Raw genomic sequence first — 18,515 nt, 5'->3', positions numbered from 1 at the left:
CGATATACATTTTCGATGCCAGCGCCAATTCTCTCAAACTTCATTTGTACAATTTGCATGTAATTAGTGACCGCTATGAGCTCCATCTCAAACTTCGCCAGAATGATATATACTACCTCAGGATACCGAAAATGAACGAAATACGTTACGAGATCCGGCCATCGGATCTCATGATCTCGTAGCGTTGATAACTTGGTTGTATACGGATCTCGTATTCCTACACCAGACATATATATATATATATTTACCAGCCATGCAGCGTCCTGGAAAACGATGTCTACAAACTGTACTGGGACACAACTATGGTCACGGACAGGGCAATATCGCATAACCGGCCGGACATAGTTCTGTTTAATAAGACCGAAAAATTGGTGCAGATAATAGACATAACGGTACCCGCCGATGATAATATCGCCCGAGCGTACACTGAGAAACTCACCAAATATCATGACCTCGCGTTTGAGCTGAAAGAAATGTACGGTCTGAGGAAAACATCAATTCTCCCACTCATAATATCGGTAAATGGCCTGGTGGAGACACACATGATTGAAAACACGAAACGTCTACAATTAGATACTTACCTGATTAGCCAAGCACAGAAAGAGGTCATCCTAGGTACCACGCGGACAGTCAGAAGATTTCTTACTAGCTCCTGAGTACAACCTTGGTCGCTGTGGTGACCCGGTTGTCTTGGATCCATCCCGCTTGTCGGTGAATAAAAAAAAAAAAAAAAAAAAAAAAAAAAATATACAGGGTGTAACTAAATATGTGTAAAACATTTAGGGAGGTAATTCCTCATCGAAAAAAAGACAGGATCTTTTATATAAAGAAACTTCATTGGAGCATCCCTTGTTAAGATACAGCCCCTTAAAGGGGGTACATAAAATTTGTATAAAAACTTTTTCCACAAAAAAAGTTACAATATTGAAACTAACCTGACGTTTTCTACTACCAAAAAGACACTTAGCCAGTAATTTATTTGGTTTACCCCATGGTTGTAAAGGGTTGAAAACGCTAATAGCGACCTAATAGATAGATTAGTTTCGTATTTTCGCAGTTATGATGACGATGTATCTCTGTAGTTGTTCGTGAAATAATTTCTTGCTGCGAACTGGTTCATTTTGGGCAAAACACACAAGAGACATTTTTTGTTTAGAATGAAACAGGCTATCGGAAATAAATTTTTAAATGGTAAACGAATAATGAGACAAAAACTTACATTGGTAATAAATTTTAGGGGTTGCGTTTTCCACCCCTCACAATCATGGGGTAAACCAAATAAATAACTGGCTAAGTGTCTTTTTGGTAGTAGCAAACGTCAGGTCAATTTATTGAAATTGACCTGACGTTTGCTACTACCAAAAAGACACTCTGTAACCCTTTTAGTGCTTGTGAAAAAATTTGTTATACAAATTTTATGTACCCCGTTTAAAGGGCTGTATCTTAACAAGGGATGCTCCAATGAAATTTCTTTATATGAAAGACCCTATCTTTTTTTCGATGAGGAATTACCTCCTTAAATGTTTTACACTTATTTGGTTACACCCTGTATATATATATATTTTGATCATGTTATTTACCTGCTTTTTAAGAGTCCGTTCACGCGGCGCAAATTCAGGCGTTTTCTTAACTAATTCGGTCGTGATTTTCTCAGGAACGGTAAACGCTATCGAGATGATTCAAAACAATATTGGAAGGTCTTAATCCCTTGTATGTTCGTTAGGTAATAATTTCACTTTAAGTTGCAAATTAATTGTTTTATTGAAGTAGAAAGTACGATTTTCAATACCAATTTTGAATGATTTATTGTCGCTTCAGTTGACCTAAATTCGAAAATCTAATACAAATTGGTCATAGCCTATTTCTTCTTCTTTGCAATGATACCAATTAGAAATATATTACATCATAGTTACTCAAAATTCTCTGAGACGTTGTAAATCTGTTTCGAGTGCCAGAATTGTGAACTAAAAATCGTTGCTCCTCCCTGAGGGGCGTGGCTTGTAGCTATCAGGACCGTCTCTTAGGAAATATATTCTTGAAAACCTGAATTATTTGTTACGAACAAAAAAAAATATTTTGTCGCTTAAACCTGCAAGTTCCTATTCCAGCATTGATTATCTTTAAAGCCATATGTCTGATTTTCATGTTACTTTCTCGAATGAAAAAATGTATTCCTCATGGAAGGTTTCGGATTGGATGCAATAGTCAATTAATTATTTCGGACCGAAGGTTCGTAAGTTTGAGAAAAAGTAGATATCTGTTATTGAAAAAATCGATTCGGATGTAATGATGGCTGGCAAATTACCTTGTTTTTAACATATTTCATATAATACAAAATTTGGGTAGTTCAGAACCTATCTAAGATTCGGTATTGTGCTACTGCTTGAGAATAATACTTTAAAAGTTAACAAGAAGTGATTTCGTGTAAATTTATTAGAGTTATTTCAAGATTTCATTGTCACATCAGATAAACATCAGTTGTAAATAAAGGTTATTCGGTACTCTTTTGTGTACCGTATTATTTCATTGCTGGACAATTTGACAGTTTCTAGGTAGGTTCAGCATTGCATAGGTACCTGAAAGAAGGCATTTAGGAGTAAAAATTTAAAATGGTCTATTTTTGTACCTATTCGTATATTTCTACTTACTCATTGATTTTATGTAGAAATGAAGAATATACCCGACATTGAAATAACCATTTTCAAACTGAAATTCCTAGAATGGTATTCTCAATTTCGGGTTGAGGTATTACTAGAAGTTTTCATATCTATTTGTCCTGTGCAGTTCTCCTTATAATTTTGTTTATGTGTATTGAATTGAACCTTTTATGCAGGGAAATATCTTTGGATACATTCCGAATTGTTTGTATTCAGCAATTTCTCTAAAAGAACATTCAAGTCACTCCGTTATTTTTGAATAAAATTGATCTAATATGCGTTTGGTGAAGGAAATAAAAATAGGTTTTCAGTCGAAATTAGTTTTCGTACGCATTATGTGTAGAATTTCGAAATGGTATGAATGTCCCTTGTTTTTCATTTTCACTGTATAAAGAAAGAAAGACAATTTTTTACAATGATTTCAAAATAGAAGAGTACACAATGAAGTATGTAACAACAACAGTGCATACACGCTATGAAAATTGAAATTCATCTTCGACAGCCATAGAAGCTGAAGGATTTTGTTCCAGTTTACCTATGTACAAATTTGAAATTGATACAGCAAAAAGATTGCCGATGGGGGCAGTAGTTGTTACAAAAAAAAAATTCTTGATACTACTCTTGTTATAAGAAGCTCAATTTTTCTGTGTTCATCAACAGTTGAAACCATAGAAATATTGAGACTCTTAGATGGTACAAAACCTTATTATTTTATGGAAAAAAGTATTTGACCATTTTCCATTATTTATATTGATACGATACCATACGATGTTATATATTTTTGAAATCAGGAAAGATTGAGCTTTCAAAAAATAGCATAGAAATCTAGTGTTCCCATTTGAAAAAACATAACTTTGGGTCATAGCTTCATAATTAAAAACCCTTTTGAAAAGACGAGCAGGCCACTGGATTTTACGTAAAGAAGTGCCTCTATGTTGTTTTTATTTCAGAGCTCTATCATCAGTATTCGCGGAGATATCAATGGTTTCCGATATCGCCATTTTTCAAATTTTCACCTATAACTCGAAAACAAAAAAAGTTAGCCAAAAATGAATACCTACTACTCTTGTCAGTTTCCCAGAAAAAGAGAACTAGAATGGGGTATCAGATTTTGTCTTTATCCTCTGGTTCAAAAGTTGAAGTGCTAGAACATCGAAATTTGCCCACCTTGTATAGTTCAGGTCAATAGTATTTTCTTTATTTGGAAGTGTCAGGTTTTTAATGAAGTTGTTTAGTTCATATAAAAAAATATATAATTATACGTTTCGGAGACATTCTCCTTCTTCAGTAAAAATGACTCATCTGATAGTTTACAATATGAAATATTAATTAAAATTGAGCCTTCAATTTCTCGTCATTTTACCTGAAATGACGAGAATAGTATGTTATGGAAAGAAAATAAATTTGTATTGTCTTCTAGATGTTCATCAACACGTTTATGGGCTGGAGGTGCATCATATCAAATATTCAATATGAAAGTTAATTTTTATGAATTTCAGATATCAAATGGATTGATAACTGTTAGAATATTAAGCTAGAGCACACATGTACCTAAGTCGATACTTTGAGGTCCTAAAATAGATTTGTAGAGAAAATAATTATACATCTTCAGAAGTAAATGAAGATAACAATAAAGGTCATCATCAAAAGTTTGTTATATGTACAATTTGGCGATATGAAGAAGAGAAAACGGATTCAAAATTGAAAAAATTTATGGCGCTTGAAATATGACGATTGAATTAATTTGAATGAAGAATAATCAGAAACGTTATCGGAGCATATTTGTTTGCACACTGCAGAGACAGTCACTGTACTTCTATGGGTTGATGTAATAACTGTGACGATACTGTACAAAAATATGATCAGTGGAGCAATTGATAATTAAATATGTCATATAGATATTGCTTCATGTTATGGAATTTCATTATTAATGAATCGTCTGATATCCACTAACAATGTACTTTTCAATGAGTGCTTCGAATGATGAGTCATCTTGGGGGATCGTTATATCCTTATAACGATTCCTTCAGATTCGAACAGAATTCTAGTTTGCTAGTTTTATAAATCTAGAATCGACCACAAATCTGATGAAATTAATATTTAATCGATAAATAGGTACATACAGATTACATGACTTACCTATTCATCTTCAATAGCGTCATCGAATGATTCATACAGTTTTATTAAAATAACCTATGTATTATTTTCCGAACACTGCGTAGAATGAAGAATTATTATATTCACATAACGACGCACCTAAAACTCACTTATCAGCTCAACGCACATAATTGAAATGAACCGTTTTCTGCTGCAAAATATTTGGTGAATGGTTACATCTGGTCTAATACTCTAGTGGGTTTTACGATTGTTGTTATTCACTTCTTTGAAAATGCCGCTCGCCTTTTCTGGGAAGAAATGTTTTCAAAAATAACCTTTTCTTATGACCTTTCCCTCTGGATATTAGGGGTAAATATACCTCCTGTAGGTATATCTTTCCTAACGAACTTCCGTGCTTTTCGTGTTTGATAAAAAAAAAATTTCGAATGTATTAGGTATTCCTAATTCATGGTTATGTAACAGCTGATTGGATGAATTATATATTTCAGAAAAATTATTCCTTCAAATCCCTACCTACCGACCTAATATTTATTTCACAAAAATTTGCTCAAAATTATCATCATAATTATAAGCTTGCGAAATGAAAAAAAAGGAATTTTTATGTTGCAGATTTGTCTGTTTTTCTCGAACGATAACAAGAAATAGTTCATAACGCGAAATAATACATATAATATGTAAATGAACTGATATGATAGACCGAAAAAAAATCGAAAACATTTTTTGACGACAACGTTTACTCATACCTGTAATGTGAGAAAGAAAGGTTCGATAACGAAGTTCGAAGCAAACATCACTCAAAATAATAGCAATTTTTTGATTACCGATTCGATCATCAACCCTTATACAGGGTGTTCCTAAATTGGAGGTACCGCAATCGCTTTGTTTTCAAGATACAGGGTGTTCCTTGTAGTTCTACATATAGAATATATCTCGTATATGGTGTAGTATTTGCGCGATATCGTAAAACTCAATTCAATGCTTACATTTATAGGTTTCCTTCAAATAGTGAATTTAGCAAAATGTGGTGTCACGCGTTAAGATTGTTTTCATTTTGAAATATGATAAGTCATTTATATTCCTCTGAGGGGACGCCGACGAAAGCGGGTAGATAAAGGAAAATAATAAATTTCGGACATAGACGTGCTCGCAGTGCAATAAAAGTAATCATCTTGAAAGCGATAATAAACTGAAATTCTATATTTTGTAAATCTTGGGGGGGGGGAAGTAATTACCCCGAGTATCCTCTCATTTCTACGCCCTTGGCCCTCTGGTTATTACTCGAACAAAAGGATTTGTAGGTCCTGTCTTTCAGAAGGCAAATTCGTTATTAATGAGCAGATATTTTGAATAGATAAAGTTGGTAGCTTCTCAGAATCGAAGATACCCATATAAAAGTGAAATCAACCTTTCCTATGTATATAATAAAACATGTCTGAAATCCTTTGAATGCAATAATAAACGCTACCTATACAATAGCTAAATAACCATCTTTTTCTTTGAAAGTTGACATTAACAATATTACAAATAGTTCCCATAGAATTTCCGAGAAAAGGTCCTTTTTCACATAATCGAAAATCAGGGGTAGGAATATTAATAATGACTCAGATGTTCATTTTAGGTATAAGGACTGGAATTTTATTCCCTACGCCTCTACTATAATTTCTCCGATTTCCTACTAATGTCTAATTGTAAGACTTTTCTCCCTAATATTAATACTGTTTGACAATCGGTTTTTAATTTATACCAACTTTGATACGAATCGTTTCAGAGAACGGTGTACGGAAGTATCATTATTATTTCTCTATTGAGTAGGGGAGAACGGGGGAATTTCGCGCACCTAACGGAAAAGGTTTCAAAAAAGTTTCCTATGTAAATGCAAACTTTCACAATTTAACTTCGAAATTTTGCATTTATTCGACGAATCGCTTTGAGAATATATTAAAAATCTGAAATAATAATGTCATTGCGCGAAATTCCCCATGTGCTGGGATAATACCGCGCATGGGATGGGGTAATTCTGCGCAAGTATATATTGAATGAAGCGGGTACTGTTCCAGCATTATTATGCTCCCAAATTCAATAATTTAAAAGTCATTCGAGATTTTATCAATCAATGTTATCTATTTATTTATACGTAGGGTTAATTCCATCTAATGTGTTTTTAGGGTGCGTTTCAAATAAATATTCTATAGCATAGAAATTAAACTATGTAATTTTTTCACAAGTGACAGGTGTATTCATTATTAAAAGTAGTGCAATATAATTTCACGAACTGAATCTCCGCTATTCAATTAATTAAATTTTGGATCTTGTCGAACATTCAATTAAAAATATCCACATTCAACTCCGATGAGGGAGAAGATATTTTGGAAGTATGTCGCAAACTTTCTAAGTTTTGGAACAGTTGAAGCATCTAGAAATTCTGAAAAGGATATATTTGAAGTTCTAGATAACCAGATAAATGTGCGTATCAAAAAAAAATTGTTGACGACGTTTACTCATATCTGTAATGTGAGAAAAAGTTCGATAATGAAGTTTGAAGCAAAAATTAAAATAGAATTTTTCTAATTCGATTGTTCATACCATTCGATTGTTCCTAAATTGGAGGTGCGAAGAAAAATGATAAATTCCCTGAATAATTTTAAGGAGCAAATGTCCTATACATGGGCCCGCAAATGCTATGTTTTCTGGATAGAGGGTACCTACGTTTCTTGTAGTCCTACTTTTTTGTGATGCATATAACATTTTATCGAATCTCTTATTGATCCTCTCTACAGATTGAATAAATAAATACCAAAAATTATAATTAATTATTTATCACTGGATCCTATAATAATTTGAATTTTCCTTGGGATTTCTGAAAATTTGTTTGACAAGAAACCGTAAAGTGTAGTACTGGACCAGAGATTCTTTTCACATTTTTCTAAACAACCAGTGGTTCATCAAAAAGGTCTGGTGAAAAGAAGCGGGCACTCTTCCAGAAAAAATATCACAAAAACTTTAAATTGGAATATCTATGCCAAATTCAGTTAAATATCTTGTGGGGAGAAGGTGCACCCTCGTTAAGCTAGCAGAAAGACTTTCGAATTTTTGATTTTTATTTTGATTTTGTAGGCTTATTTATTATTACCTTATTCAAAAATTTTTTTTTCTTGAATTGTCGGAGAAATCGCGGGTTCCGCGAGCTTTACGGTTGAGCTAGCGGAACCCAATCGTAACTATACTCCTCAGAATAATTTAAATAACATAATAATTTTAGGCTCTATTCAAACTAATTTATCACCCTATTCCGGCGTTTTGATAAGTAAATACACCTTTGACGACTTGGTATAATCGTTTTGGTGTTTCGCCTCCTGTCAGATTGTGATTATTTCCATAGTAACGTACTTGGAAAAAAAAAAAAGTCAAGCTCACTGAAATGTCATTGAATTTTTTAAAAGGCAGCGCTTTGGTTATAGGTCCATTAATAAATAAGAAATTGAAATTATTTTTCGTGATATAATCATAACGAATACCAGAGTGTAGACTATATATTTCGATTATGCGGACCTTTTCATCTCGTCGTATATCGGGAAACACCACACGAGTTGCACTCTCGTGTCTCAGTGTTTAATCGAATATTATATATGCTCTTATGACATAATAACTGATCATTCAATGAATATTAAGTGAATATTCAATGATTATTTTGTTAATACTTATTCGAATATTCCAGTATTCCACTCAAAAAACCTAGCCACCTATGACTGGAACTCTGTTGATATCTTTAAATAAATAAATATATTTCCGGTGGTTTAAAAAATAATGAGCATTTCACAATTGAAAAAAGATGGAATTGTCATAAATAATATTTTGCTATTAAAGTCATCTAGACTTTCTTCCTCCAATCCATGTTTGAATGCCTTTAAAACTGGCACAGAATCTCCATCAATATCACGATATTCCAACATAGCCACCATGCCATCAATTTCCATAGCAGAAAAATATGCATAATTATTCAACAGATTTATTGAATGAACAGGTAATACTGAACACAGTTTACTGTTATCTGATGGATAAATGTAAAAATGTTCGTTATTCTTGGAAAGTCGAGAGTACCCTGGTTTTACCGAAAAAATGGTTACTTATATTTTTATAATCAAATTGTCGTTTGGAAAATCCAGCAATTAGTTCTATTCCATGACAACGTACAAAATACAATAGATCTTTAAGTAGACGCAGTAAAACCTGCGCTGGGACCCTACAATCTACATAGACCCATTACAGGTATACAGGTATATGAACCCATTATAGCTATACAGGTATATTTTTTTTATTTTCCATTATCTTTCTTACTTTCGTAGAATTTATTTCATTGAAAAAACCAAAGAACCCATATCATACTCATCTTTCCGAATGTATTTTCTATCCGTAGAATCTTATGTTATTATTATTAGAACTCTTTATTGCTAAACTCATATGTTAGAATTCATATTCGATTTGCATTTTTCACGTACTGGCGGGGAGAGTGGGGCTGGAAGTTCCCGGGGTAAGGTGTTCCGATGGTAATAACTTTTTAACAAAAAGAGATATCAAGAAAATGTAAATTAGGCTTTTTTGTGAACCACTGGTAGTTTAAAAAAAATAAGAAAGAAACTCTTGTTCAGTACTACACTTTGGTTTGTTATAGTTTTGTCGTATTTGCATTCGATTTCGAGAAAAAAATTCAAACAGCTCTCTATAGCAATTCTCAGGAAAATCCAAATGATTATAAAGATCCAGTTAGGTAGCTGTGATGAATAAATTAATTATAAGTTTTGATACTTATTTACCAACTGTGTAGCGAAGATTAATAAAGATTCGATAAACTGGTTAAGCATCACAAAAAGTAGGACTACAAGAAACACCCTGTATCTCGAAACCAAAGCGTTTGCGGGCTCATGTTTAAGTGCCTTGATACAAAGGGCGGTAAGGCATGCAAAGCTTCGAAAACTAAATGAGATTAAAAACATATGTTCCGCTGAAAACACTTAGCCTTTGTCAGTAACTAGTTTCGAACGCAGAATCGTAGGAAATTTCCATATGTTAAATGTGTAAACAACTTCCACGTAATTCGAAGTGTTGTTTTTCGTCTTTGTGAAATACATTACATCCCTGATTCAGTTAGGGTAATAGGCAATACCAGTGCCGTATCTAGGGCGTGGCAAAGGTGCACTTGTCACGGGCGCAAGGTCTGCAGGGGCGCCCAAAAATATCAAGAGAAAAAATAATTGGAGCACCACACATAATAATTCGAAAGATCACAACTCGGTTTTCAAGTATACGCCTCGCAACGAGCAATGACGAGGAATCTGGAAACCAAGGACGGAGATCTTTCTTTTTTCTTGGGGGGGGGGGATTCTCGAACAAAATTTTTTTTTACAACAACGTTTACTCATATCTGTAATGTGGGAAAAAAGTTTGATAACGAAGTTGAATCTTAATTACTCAATATTTTTTTTTATTACCAATTCGATTGTTCTCACCTTATACTGGGTTTTCCTAAAAAGGAGTTACGAAGGAAAATATTCCTTGGATAATTTTAAGAAAAAAAAGTCCTATAAACATGAGACCGCAAACGCTTTGTTTTCGAGATACAGGGTGTTTCTTGTATAGTCATACTTTTTAGTGATGCTTATATTTATTAGTTTATCGAATCTTTATTAATCTTCGCTACAGAATTTGTTGATAAGTACCAGAAGTTATAATCAATTTATTCATCACAGCTCACTAACTGGATTTTTATAATAATTTGGATTTTCCTGAGGATTACCAGAGAGCTGTTTGAATTTTTTTTTCGAAATCGATAGCAGATACGACAAAACTATAACAAACCAAAAAGTGTTGTACTAGACAAGAGTTTCTTTCCACATTTTTCTATAGAACCAGTGCTTCACCAAAAAATAGTTCTGGTGGAAAGAAGCAGGTACCCTTCCACAAAAAATATCACACTGCAGATTTGCAAGCATATCACAAGCTGAAAACTTTAAATCGGAAGATCTATGCCAATTCAAATTGAATATCTTGTGAAGGATAGGTGATATGAGAAAAAAACTTGAACTTTAACACCGGCATCTCAAAAACAAAGCGTTTGCGTAATCGTGTTAGGACTTTTTTTCCTAATAGGATCCGAGAAATCTGTCATTTTCATTTGTACCTCCAATTTAGGAACACCGTTCAGATATAATCAATTCAAAACTGATATATTCACAAAAAAAATTGCAATTTGAATGATCCACAATAAATTATATAACACAGCCCAGACAATTTTCAGATGGGAATTACTCAGTTCAGTTCTTCGACAACTACAGTATTGTGACGAAAATTATACAAAAAACCGAAAACAACGGGTAGGTAAGTGTATACCGATGACGAATGCAAAAATCACAGGTAACAAAAAAGGGGCGATGCCGAGAAAACGGATAGATGAAGGAAAATAATAAACCTCGGACAAAGACGAGCTGAAATGCAATTAATGTACTCATTTTGAAAGCGATAATAAACTCATAAACGGTAAAGGGGTCCGATTTTTTACTGACGTGTCGATTTCAAAGGAAAGAAAAATGATTATTATTATTGGTTCATTTGATGGAGAAATTTTCGTTATTCGTATTCGCGATATTTCTAGAATTTTATATTTTGAAAATCTTGGGGTGGGGTAATCACACCCAGTACCTCCCCATTTCTACGCTCTTGGATTGAAAAAAATGTTGACGAAAAAATGGAATACTTACACTTTGAATTAATTAACCTTTGTTTTAGAGTCTAAATCAGACTCCTCCATTAGACAAACTCTTAAAATGTTCAGAATTTGTCAACACAGAGAGACATATTGGTCTATCTCATTATAAAATTTTTCACTGTGAATTCATTTTTCAGTAAATTCATCAAATATGTACGATCTACTCCTATTATAGGGAATAAATATCACTATTCTTTACCTCTATAAAGCGGTTTAGGTCTATATTATCCTCTAGGGGAGAGTTGGATAATACCGCGCGGTTGATAATTCCGCGCTTCAGTATTATTCAAAAACTATCCACTTTTTCTTTGATGTAGTGTGTATACATCAAAGCTGGACATGCCTACATCCTTCTCCGCGCAATGCCATCACGGTCCCTGAAATGACGAAAATAGCACGCCCTGTAGAAGTTTTTTTCGTCACTCCTTATAATTTTTCGCGTACTTTCAGTAAGAGGTAAGTAATACTGTATTTATATTGTAATACTTTGATACTATAAATTTCTAATGCTTGTACACTGTAGAATTATTGACCGAATACTTTTTTACGTACTATAATATTTCCCATAAAATTTTGAGCTTAAAAAATAAAATTATCAAGTTTGATTATTCCGCGCCGGGGCGCGATATTATCAATCCGTAAAATATGAAGTCTGTACTTGAGGCTATTCGAAACGGAAATAAAATAAAGACATCTGCTAGAAACTTCAGACGAAAATTTACTTAGACTTCATGTTATAAAAAAATATTTACGTTTTGTTGTCATATAGACTTTAAGTTTCCATCAATACTTATTGCGTGATATTTTATATACTGATTTAATTTTGAGAAGAAGATTCGGCTCTCCCTATCTTCACGCAGGAAAATTACTCAGAAAGATATCAATTTTTTTATTATTAGATACTTTTGTTACTTACCCATTCGCGAGCAAATAATGTGGGCACGATTTTGTCAAACCTGGGCACGATAATATCGAATCAGTTCGATAATACCGCGCCTCCATTTTTTTTTATAAATTGACAATAAATACTTTTTGATTAAATTTCAGAAGTTTTTGTTATGCGGTTATTGTACCTGAATAAATGTCCTACTAATAACTCAATATTGTTTCTTTCAATATCAAATAGTTTCCTAATTATAGGTCCAAGTCCTTAGGGGCTCGGTATTATCCAACTCTCCCGTAAGTCGAATTTAATCAAGAACGAATTGTATAACTCGAACTACGCCTATGTCGAACTATACGTAACTCGACGAAAAATCTTGCTCCCGTGGTGTTTCGAGTTATACGAGTTAACTCTTAACTGCATTAATTATCATATTTGATATATCGTATTTTTAATACTGCTAGGGACATCTATGAGCGAGTGTACGAATTTTATGACGTTACTCATTGGAGACAGTAATTCGGATATAGTGAAATGATTTGCAACATTAATCGCAATTTCTCTTAATTCTGGTGGTGTTAAATCGATTTCGTCAGACATAACTAACGAATTTAATGAGTAATTGTAAATTATTTCAAAATTCTAAATGTACGATTCATATTCAAATTCCGTAATCTGTCAATGTTCGTAACAGTCACACCAACTGCAATGATACAATACAAATGTCACTAGGATATTCAATCTAAAATTTTCATTTAATTTCGACAATAATTCACAAAACTTGACTGAAATAGAGAAAATATCGTCTAATACTCGTTGCAGAAGGCAATTCCAACACTCATGCGTTCGAATTTCGCATTCGTGTTAGAATAGAAGCCCATTCTGCAACTTGTTTTAGAATATAGTCCGTTCAGGAATTATTGACATCCCGGGTGGCTGGTGGAAAATCGAAATTAAGTTGGTAATGGCTCATTCGATCAGTAACAATTTGAATTGCAGATTTCGGGTTGGCATTGGAAATGTCATTGACAGGAGGTTAGATTATTCAGTTTGTTTGTATTATTGGTTTTGATCCAAGAAATTTTGAAACTAAAAAGTTGTATCAATTTCAAACACACATTGATTAGTTTATTTGAGTATTTCTCACAGTACTGTTTGAAAAAAGAAGGCAAGTCATTACAGCCTGGATTATTAGAGGAAGAAAATCTGTGCAATACGATTTCACCTTCAAAGAATCATTGAATGATTTGATCGTTACCAAAAGCAACCAATATATCAGTCTGGATAAAATTTGACCAAAAAGCATCTGAATTTCAATAAATCAAAGACAACATTACATAAAATTTATTGGTCACAAGTTCAAAACAGTAAATAAAAGGAAAATTCTTATTGATAAACAGAAAAATATAATAAGTTGAGTACGATTTTATGGTGAATACGTCAGAGGAAAGAAAATATAGAGGTGCCTTATAGCATTTGTTGACATCGCTATAACATTTTTGTTTACAAACACTTATAATGTACTGCGTTGCCATTCTGAGGAAGAAGTAAACTTTTCTCCGTTCTGTGGCATAGATGTTTTGCGAATATTGTGGGGATTTGGCAACACGGTTCTGTTGTTGTTATTGCACGTGACAACTAGAGGGACGTTAAGGGTTAACTGTTCATTTTAATTTCACGTTTGTAATCGTCGTTATTTTATACAAGTTTGTGAATTTAAAGTTACATATTGTTAATTTTAATCATGGTAAAACCTCGAAAAACATGTATAGTGTGTAAAACATCCGGAAATGAAAACCTAACCTATCATAGGTAAGTTCGCGTTTTGAGTCCATAGGCGTAGAATATATCTCGTCTAAAAAATTCGATCCATTCTTTAACGATTTCCTAAAAATTTTCTTGTTTTATGTTCGAATCTATACGCATCTCTAATATCTATCCTATTCATGAAGTAAAATTTAACCATAAGAGACACTAGAATGAAGTGTAATCTGAATAATGTGAAATTGTAATGCAGTGCCAACTGTGGAATTTTTTCTAAAAAGTATGTCAGTAGATTTTTGATAGATTTCTGAACGATGATGGTAGATTTTTAGTAGATAACTCCAAAACCAGTAATCAGTAGAAAGAAAGAATTAGAAGAACGATTCCGTTGGAGGAGAGGCTCATTGATCATTTCGGACAGAGGAACTGTTTTTTTGATTATCATACATAAATGTTTTTCAAGCCAATTGACCTTATTGATTCCTTCAACCCAAAAAGAAAAATCATGAAGCTGTCATACTTATCGAAATTGTAATAAATCATGTGTTAAAACTTCTTAGTGTTATTACTGTGTCTTCTCCCCAATGCATTGTGAATCATATTTGAAACAAATGAATTCCCCCTTTATTTTTGAGAAAAAAAGGTAGTATGAATGTAGTATGAATGTTGTGTCGGCAGCACACAATTGCACTTTTCTGTATTGTGGGTTGCTGACTCATAAAATGATTTGAAAATATTGGCAATATGAGCCAATATGGAACGAGCGGTTTTTTATAACAGCAAAAACATTATTATTAATTGGAACTGTTAATGAGAGTGATATACTTTCTTGTTCTCCGCATATTTCGTCGCTATAAACAATAGTATTCGCATTATCGCTAATTTCGATAAGTTTATTAACTTCGCTGTGTGTGGCAAATTAATTCAAGTGTTAGTAACTGATAGAGACAGTAATTAGTTATAAGGTTCAAGAATATCAAGTGCATGACCACTGGTGTGCCATCATTGAGGGATCCCTCCAGGCCTACGAAAGAAAAGGAGCTTTTATATTCAGTTTCTCATTAGCGGAAAATCTGTGAATTGTTTTTGCCATCGCAACATCTACAATAAAAATACAGTCCATACTCGCTCTACTTATTAAATACAGTGAAGAGCTAACAACTTCTTTCTCTTTTGCAGTCAGGCTATAAATTAGCCTTTTACTGCTCCATCTCAATATAATTCACCTCTGGTGAGCTATTTTGATCTGCTCTAGCAGGTGGCAAAGTTTGTGTAATCATTACACAATCTCTGTGCCAGTAAGGGTTTGGCTCTAATACACACTTCCTAGAGAAGTGCCATCTTCGGTCGTTTGTGTTTCCTAGGAGCTTTTTCATCGTAGTCGCAAGCCTTCCTTATAAAAGGGTTTGCATGATTTTCCATTTCAATGAAGGTCTTCACGCTCAGATCTTTTAGATGGTCGCCCAGGAATGGTATTTTCAGGTCTTCATGTACCTATCCGTACCTTGCTGACAAACCAAGCTGCATTTACGGCTGGTCTTAGGATCGTATTCTGCACGACTTGAAGTCTCTGCAGGTGCGTCTTTGCGGCGTATCCCCAAGCCGAACATGCGTAACACATGACCGGCCGGATGGTGGACTTATAAAGAAGAAGCTTGTTGGAAAGAAACATTTTTGTGCTTTTGCAAAGTAGCGGTTGCAACGCTGCCGCTGTTGTCTTTCCCCTTCGTCACAGCTGATGTGACGTGTTGGTTCCAAGTGAGCTTTTTGTCAAGTATCACTCCCAGATACTTGGCCTCGTTTTTCCATTACAATCCTCCTACCGAACATTACGACGAGTCCGGTGGGATCTATTTTCTTTCGGCTAAAAAAAACTGCTTCGATCTTCTCAGGGTTTCTTGTAGGTACTTCGTTGCCATTTTGGGACACCAAGAACTGGCAAGAAAGGCGGTATCGTCAGCGTAAAGTGCCATGGAGTTTTTCACCGTTTTTGGCAATATTGTGAAAAATATTGGAGACAGCAGAGATCCTTGCGGAACTCCGGCTGAAAGAGACCTCTCTGAAGACAATACTCCGTCAAATCTGGCTCTAAACTTGCGAGAATACAGGTAAGAAGCTAAAAGTTGGACCATGGAGAGTGGGAAACCTGCCGTAAGCAGTTTGTATAGCAGTCCTTTGGGCCGTACTTTATCAAACGATTTGGCTACATCCAAAAACACAGCTCCTGTGACTTGTTTCCGGTTATATCCATCCGTGATTGGTTCCACTACTCGGAGCACTTGTTGCACAGTGGAATGTTGGCTTTAAAAACCGAACTGTTCCTACTGTATGATATTCTTTTCTTTCGTTATTGTGTTGAATCTTTAGCATTGACTATATTCGTCAGTGCTACTAAAGCTTTTCGAGGGAGGTTCCGCAACGTCAAGTTAGTAATGCCGTCCGGTCCTGGTGCCGTTCTCACTTTACTCGACATAATAGTGTTCTGGATTTCCTGAACGGTTCGAAACCAATAGCTTCCGTTGATTCATTTTTCACTTTGCGGTTGACGTCCTCAATGTGGTCCAATTCCGCATAGTTGTAACTACAGCTGCATTGGCGTTGGAGGTTATCTGCGAAAGCTTCAGACTTTTCTTCTGGACTGTACACCATTCCTCGTAAACCGTGAATCGGCGGGGTTGGTTTCCTATCTGAGTGCAATGCTTTGGCCATCCGCCAAACACTGTTGTCTTCTGTTGAAAGAGAAAGTAGTTTCTCTTCCCAACTATCATTCCGGACCTTTCTGAGAGCCTCCTTGACTCTATCGTTGAGCTAGAGTGCTTCTCTCTGATAAGCTCCGCCATCAATAGGTTATTACCACCAATAACACCCAAGAATCGCTCGAATTTCATGTTTTCTATTTTCAGCTGTTTGAAATGCAGGAATAAGAAAAAACCTTCTAATTTTACACAGACATCCTAAAGGACTAATGAACACGTAGGTACCTTTCATTTTGCAAACACAGAACCTTTCAGAAACTATAATTGATCATTTCAAAGAGCGATTTAACGAGCACACATATATAGGTATTAAATATGAATAACAAATATTAATCGCTCTTTGAAATGATCAATTATAGTTTCTGAAACGTTTATTTGTGATTGCAAAGTGATAGATACTTACGTATCAATTAGTCCTTCAGAAAGTATGTGTGAAATTAGCAGCCTTATATTATTCATTCCGTACCTGCATTTGTCCGATTTATTGTTACGTGAATATTGGCATTTTTTCGATATTCCGCTTGAATTATATATTTATTTGAAGTACCTATATGTACCTATTCGGTAATGATTGATTGCAAGTACTGACTTTGTTTTAAAGGTAAAAAAACCTGACCCGCCACCTCTTGTCCACATGTTTTTGGATAAGAACAAGATCTATGTTAAAACTGTCGAAATCAAAATCAGGATAGATATTTTTCAGGGGGACACGCAGAGTCTCTTCTGGTTTTGTTTGGCGCTAAACCTACTGAGAAGCCAGTTAGATACAATTCAATTCATTTATTTCCAAAGACAATTTTACAATTGTATAGGAACAGTCAAATCCAAACTTATATCATCAATACTAAATTATACAAAAAAAATAAAAACAAGATAACATATCATATTAAAATTTTTAAATATTCGTCCACACGATAAAAACAATTCTCAATAAAAAAAGATTTTAACTTGATTTTGAACTCATTTAGTGATTGACAAGTTTTAATATTATCTGGCAAATTATTACATACATATTACATACATCGACGACCTCAAGCTCTACTCCGCTAACGACGAGCAATTGGGAAATGTGGTAGCGTTCTTTGAGGCTATCGGAATGAAGCCGGGGAAAGATGAATGTGCCGTGGTTCAGGCGAAGAGAGAAGTCAAGTACAATCAATAGGGGACAGATCTGGTCGGCACGCAGAACCTGACGATACAAGAATGCCAGAGTCTTTCATCTACCTCAGAGCACATCAAGCCCTAAGATATCTGAAATGAAATGAAGAACATTTTCAAGGCAAAATTTGTAAAAAAAATTTTTGTAGTCTCATTCTAAAATAAATTGAAGGACAATAATCAATACGGTAAGGACTTTCGGTTTCAAGGTGGACAGAGAAATGGGGAATCAGAAAAATTGGAGAACAAGATGAATATTTCAAATTTGATCGATAATTTTTGAAGGTCCTGAGAAGGACCGATTAGTTAGACGAACCATTCTCATCACAACAGTAATTTTTATATATTTATTCACTTCTTCTTCTTCAAAGGTGCTGCTTTTTTCGGAGTTGCCACAGACTTGACTGATTTGGGTTTTG

General features: G+C 34.3%; 1 long non-coding RNA gene across 1 annotated transcript; it reads right to left on the bottom strand.

Moving 5' to 3' along the window:
• Positions 1-2,155: 2,155 nt before the first annotated feature.
• LOC123683257 lies at positions 2,156-2,880 on the bottom strand. The gene is made up of 2 exons (XR_006747964.1): positions 2,649-2,880; positions 2,156-2,576 (listed from the first exon to the last, which is right to left on the bottom strand). It is a non-coding gene; the product is annotated as an uncharacterized LOC123683257 (long non-coding RNA).
• Positions 2,881-18,515: the final 15,635 nt, after the last annotated feature.

Source organism: Harmonia axyridis, chromosome 6 (assembly GCF_914767665.1).
Source record: "Harmonia axyridis chromosome 6, icHarAxyr1.1, whole genome shotgun sequence".
Classification (NCBI taxonomy): Eukaryota; Metazoa; Arthropoda; class Insecta; order Coleoptera; family Coccinellidae; genus Harmonia; species Harmonia axyridis.
This window is presented reverse-complemented; position numbering and strand designations above follow the sequence as displayed.